This window comes from Adiantum capillus-veneris, chromosome 4 (genome assembly GCF_014529385.1).
Source record: "Adiantum capillus-veneris isolate H3 chromosome 4, ASM1452938v2, whole genome shotgun sequence".
Classification (NCBI taxonomy): domain Eukaryota; kingdom Viridiplantae; phylum Streptophyta; class Polypodiopsida; order Polypodiales; family Pteridaceae; genus Adiantum; species Adiantum capillus-veneris.
Window position 1 is genome coordinate 160,090,506 of NC_140934.1, and position 6,097 is coordinate 160,096,602.

General features: G+C 41.0%; 1 pseudogene; it reads right to left on the reverse strand.

Moving 5' to 3' along the window:
- Positions 1-2,853: 2,853 nt before the first annotated feature.
- On the reverse strand, positions 2,854-3,564 carry LOC147460247 (uncharacterized; annotated as a pseudogene).
- Between the last annotated feature and the right edge of the window lie 2,533 nt (positions 3,565-6,097).

Genomic DNA, 6,097 nt, shown 5'->3' on the forward strand with positions numbered 1-6,097 from the left:
CACGCACGTGCGTTGAGGGGCTGAGCCTGCTGGAGAAGAGGATGCAGGCACAGAGAACAACTTGTCGTGCTCGACTTTCTCTCCTCGCTACACAGACCACGTGCTCGCTCACACACACACACACGCACGCACGCGTGCACGCAGACCACGTGCTCGTTCACACACACACACACACACACACACACACACACACACACACACACACACACACACACACACACACACACACACACACACACACACACACACACACACACACACACACACACATGCTCTCGCTTGTCCACTTCATGGATGACCAAAGGGAAAAAACCAAGTGGAAAAAAGTTCCTTTGGGATACGCACAGTATTGGAGTACTTATTAGCATGCGAAATATTAATAAAGTATTGAAGGGATTATTTGCTGATGGATATGGAAATAAGAGGGAAACAAATATATGAGGGTAGCATGATGGAACATTGGTTTGGACATTGTAGTTCGTTCAAGATGCATAGGTGGAAGCAAAAAAGAGCGTGTAATGCTTATGTCCAATGATGGGACATCCTATATGCATACACATAAATGCATAGAAAACAATATGAAGTGCAAGAAAGAATTTTGAGGGGTTCTTCAGAAAGAAGGTGTAGCGACGGAAACATATGTCATGGCTTTACAATTTGGCACCCCTTTAAAAAGGGTTTTTGTTGTCGAGGATAGGTGCTCTCATCTTACTGTGCACTGTGCATGTTATGGAATTGATATGTTATTATTTATTGCAGCTGACAGGTGGAAAAGGCTTGACAGAGCTAGGCTATTGCAAAGGATATCATATTTTATGTACATTTTATTATTCAAGTGCTCTTTATGAGCTTTGGCCATTTATGACCGGCCGGCCAGTTTGTACTCAATTTGACCATTCAAGAAATCTATAAATGAAATACGTGCAAGAGGGAAATGGTCACTCTTGCATGGGGGGAGATTGCACCCACTGTCTGCGTTCTTCTTCTCACCTCTCCTCTCTTCTCTCTCGCGTGCTGGCGTAGCACTCCCTTCTAGGAGGTGCGTCTGCACGCGCCTTATTGCTCTCTCTCGCACTCTGTCTCATTCTGTTAGTGTATCTCACGATTATGCGTCTATGTGGTTGCCAGGTATGTCAATTAGTCTGTGTTATGGTTTGTCGTATGCTATTTCGGGTATTTTGCAGGGAACTCCACGCCTCCGGCTGTAGCAGTGGTATTAGAGCATAGGCTATGCTCCAAGACTACATATTTTGACAAGCTGCAGCTAAGTACTTTGCTTTCTTATGTTTGTAGATTCTGTTAATTGCTTCAATCTGCAGTAATCATTGTTGATTGCATGATATAAGTAGTGATTTTTTGGAATTAAAGAGAGCCCCTTCTTTGTTTTAATGATATAGAAATTGTTAGTATAATTATGTTGATTAAACATAATAATATAATGGATTAGACTAATTTATAAGGAGATACTAAATGAAAAAAAAAGGAATAGTTCATAACCCTCCATAGAATATAACGAAGAGCAGATGCAATAGAAGAAGAAAAAAAAAACAAAACTTTAGCTGTCTTCGATGACATAGGAACACACATACTGATCTCTTTCTTGGCAGAGAGCGAAAAACACCGTATTGATTTCTTTAGATTAGAGGGAGAAGATGACTAAAATTGTCAAAAGAAGGAGAAGAAGAGTGACCCGATAATTTTACCATCATAACATAAACTCAAAGAGATCTTGAAGAATCTCTATCATGTCCTTATGACATAGAGAAAATCAAGGGATTATAGAGAGAGCTTGAATATGAGACTAAACTTGAAAGAAGAGTAGCTCGTAGTGGGAACCAACCCTGACAAACTTTCACAAATCGCAAAATGAATGTTTTTTGTATACTCGCAAACTAGCGTGTTGATGTTCCTCCTCAGCTTGACAAGAACGTTGGAAAACTCACCAAAGGCATGCTTAATTGAGGACATGAGCGCAAGGCGAGCGATAGCTGCCAGTAACCACTTCAACCTTGGCCTTACGACAGTGGTAACGACGGCCAAGTCATCCGACAACATCAACCATATGCAGGTGTATCGGACCGCATGCTCCCACTCTCACTCGCACTGCAACGCCCACCACTATTCACTCGACCATCTCTCTCTCTCTCTCTCTCTCTCTCTCTCTCTCTGTCTCTCTCTCTCTCACTCTCTCTCTCCTGCATGCAACAGTTGCTCTCCCAACCACTCGCCATTTTCAGCCGGCCCCTCTCGATGCCATTCAGCGGTTCAACCCCTGATCTCCCTCTCTTTCTTTGGTCCACTGCCGGCCACACGCTCTCTCTCTCTCTCTCTCATTCGGCTCAACCACCCAACCCCATGCAGCAACGTTGCCAGACTCCTATGCCACAAGCTTTGGACTGCAAACCAATCATACTCTCTCTCACTCTCCACCAGTCACCGCCATCCTCAACCGCCAGTGAAAACGGCTCACCCACTTTTTAAATTTGCGGCTGTGGTCACTTGACGAGTCGCAATCAGTCGCCTATGTCTCCTATTCCTCTCCTACTAACTACACGCAAACCCTTTTTGGTTGCATGGTGTGCCTGCCACACACAAAAACTTGCTTGTGGCATGCAAGTTGCTACGCTCTTACACCCCTCAGTAGAATTTCCGGCCTCCAGAATTTTACGCATGTCATTAGAGGCCTGTCACACGGGAGAAACCGTGCACTCAAGCAGCCTGGCTATTGTCGAATTGAAAGCCTGTTTCATCTCTATTTCAGTAACATATTTCACCCCTCCCAACACCTCATAGCAAAGGCATTCAACCAATTTGTAGACACCAGGAGATAGAGCTTCCTAATTAGAGTTGAAGTCAACAATAAACTGCCCAAACATGGATTATGGTGAGTGGAAGCAGCTGGAAAAGAAATACGGGCTTGTTCTCCCCATGCACCGTCTGCATGTAGAGCAGTCCCTCTTTCTCCACAGCTGAAGGTGGCCCTAGTTCCACAATATGTTCCAAGTAGGTTTTTGCTGTGAGTTCTGGAAGGGAGGATTGCAGCTTGCAATCGGCTTTAAATCTAGGAACTTGTTCTCTGTAAATCATCACTTAACGCTGAAAACTCAGTGTTCAGTTGTTCTAGCTATACTGTGACCTTATTCCGTGCATTCCATAGATCCCGCTCATACCTTGCCTCCCATACATGTCGAAGATCCTCTGCAGATTTATGTGCTGTTTCTCTCCGCACATAGCATTTCTGTAAATCCTTCAAGTGTTCTTCCAATGCAATAATGTTATGGCTGCCTCTTCCACTTCCCCCTCCTCCGCAAGCCTCCGCTTCCTTGTAGACGCGCTCGCCGCTGCCATGAGGTTTAGGGATTAGCCTACTAAGTGGAACTCGTGCTAGGCACTGCAAGGCAACAACATCTGGCCAACCAGCACCGCCATTGGCTTTATGCTTTCTCCCACCCCTACTCGCAGCAGCGCGGACCTTTCCAACCACACTCTTTTAGTTACATGCAGAAGGCCATAAGCTTTCATTCTCAAGGTCACTATGCGGGAAAAAAAAGAGTGATGCGGCATTAATGGCCATTACAGCTAAAGCCAGACCTAGAGCCTGTGATGTTCAATATCACTAGTACAAGAATAGAAGCCCAAAGTGATAATATATTTGTCGACGGGAATGCCCACCTATTTTTTGCAGCACACAATAACATACGACCCCGATGGCGAGCTCGATGCCATCGATCAGTATGCAGAGCACGACGATGATATTTCAAAATCACTGTACGAGTAGAAGCACTGCAGCAACATGGACATCAACATAGTGAGTAGAAACAATGCATAGTAGAGCCTCTTAGTACTTTCAATTCGCTCCACCAACATCATCTCTCCAACCACAGTGCTATAGCCACCTTTTCCTTTTGAGCTCACCAACTAGCACTACTTTACAAAGCATAACCTATATAAACGTTTCAATTTCAGTACGCGCGCGCGCACACACACACACACACACACATATACATATACATACATATATATATATATATATATATATATATATATATATATATATATATCGAATAAGTTATTGGAAGATGGTCAAGATTTGTTGTGCATGGAGGTCCGTTTACATGCACTACTTTAAAATGGCCAGGTTGCTCCTCCCTCACACTCACAATCCATGTTCCTATAGTTAATGTTCCATTTTCCTGTTATCTATAGCTCATGATAGTAGTTGATGGTCTAACCATGAAGAATAATGATAAAATTTCTATTAGATGTTAGTTAATTTTTCAGGGCACATGGTATATATGGTAAATAATAGATTTTACCTTGATCTTGGACCTTTAACCTTAGCCTTCCCGTGCCCTGGGCACTAGAAGCCCAACATCTGATCCTAGTATGAGTCTTCTCCTAGCACAAAATCTGGCTTTCAGGCACTTCATACGGTTATGCCATCTGTTCTTTTCATAATGTTATCATATGTGGTAACAATAGTTAATAAGGGTGCTGCTACAAATTATTTCTCTGTGCTAAAAGGACTTCTCATAGTAAGCACCAAAAGTCTTCCGTACATTTTGGGTAGGTAGGATTACTGATGCACAAGATTTTAAAAAATGAGACTACTATTCTACACTTGGACTAGCTTAACTTGGAAAAGAATAATAATAAATAAACAATAATTGAATATTTTTTTATAAAAAAGACTCTAAAATATCTATGTAGCAATTTTGATAGGATCTTATTGATCCATTTACATTCTCATTTCTTCCTTATTGATTGTGATTTATCGTGGCATGATCTTTACAATCTTTTTTACTATGAAACATACATTCCCAAATCCCTCCCTAATTTTATAATTTTGTCAACACTATATTTGAAGTTGGTTAATGTTTATTTTATTAGGACATGTAGTTAACACTTCAAACTTTAATTTGTCTAATCTTCCTCGAAAGTGTTCTCTTTGTATATTTAAGGACACACAGTCCAGCAGTTTGCAACATGGATAATACCATTAGACTATTTAAAAGCAAAAAGATCTTTTCTTCTTTGCATTCTCTTATGACATAAGAAATTGACCATCCTAAGATTGTGGAGTTTCCTTACACTAAATGTAATTTCTATTGAGAGGATTCGGCATTAAGCTATGCAGCTACTAATATGAGTTGCGGTGTTTTGAGTTAGTGAATAAAAATTTGCAAGTACTTTGTTACTCAACCTTACTCCAATGTGGTGTGAACGAAGGAGTACATTTTTTATGTTTTTATGCCTGTTCTAGTCCATTGGTCACATGCACACAGATTCGCTGATTTAGGCAGTGTGTAGATACTCATCTTGGTGCAGATCCGCCGATTTAGGCAACACATTGATAAATTGCAGATTCATGATTTTTTAAACTTATACCAAATGCAGATTTGCCGATTAAGGCAGCATTAGTGCAGATTCGCCGATTTAGGCAGCACGTCTTATTGGTGTAGATTTGTCGATTTAGGCAACATCGATCACAAAATCATGCTGCAGTGGCTGGCCACCACTGTAACTTGGTATGATTTTGTTACCAGGGTACATAATGAAAGTGATTTGGATTTGGACTTATACTGCGAAATTGGAATTGGATTGGGATTTTGTATCTGGTGACTATTATGGCAGTGTTTATGTGATGAGACTTGACATTATGAGATTGATAATGAGTGTGACCAATGATATCCTGATTCATCAGGGTATGACATATACTGCTTATTCTAGTGGTATGGGACACTAGAATAGGTAGTATGTGGATGACGGCAGGCATAAGCTAATGTTGTTTAGTTTCATATATTATGTGATGTTTTTGACACAACATACTAATCATTGTTTTTGACAAGTATTGTTTGCAGATTTTTATCTTCGCAACTGAGGACAATTGCTTTCCAACGGAGAGGTATGTTATGGAATTGATATGTTATTATTTATTGTAGCTGAAAGGTGGAAAAGGCTTGACAGAGCTAGGCTATTGCGAAGGATATCATATTTTATGTACATTTTATTATTCAAGTGCTCTTTATGAGCTTTGGCCATTTATGACCGGTCGGCCAGTTTGTACTCAATTTGACCATTTAAGAAATCTATAAAT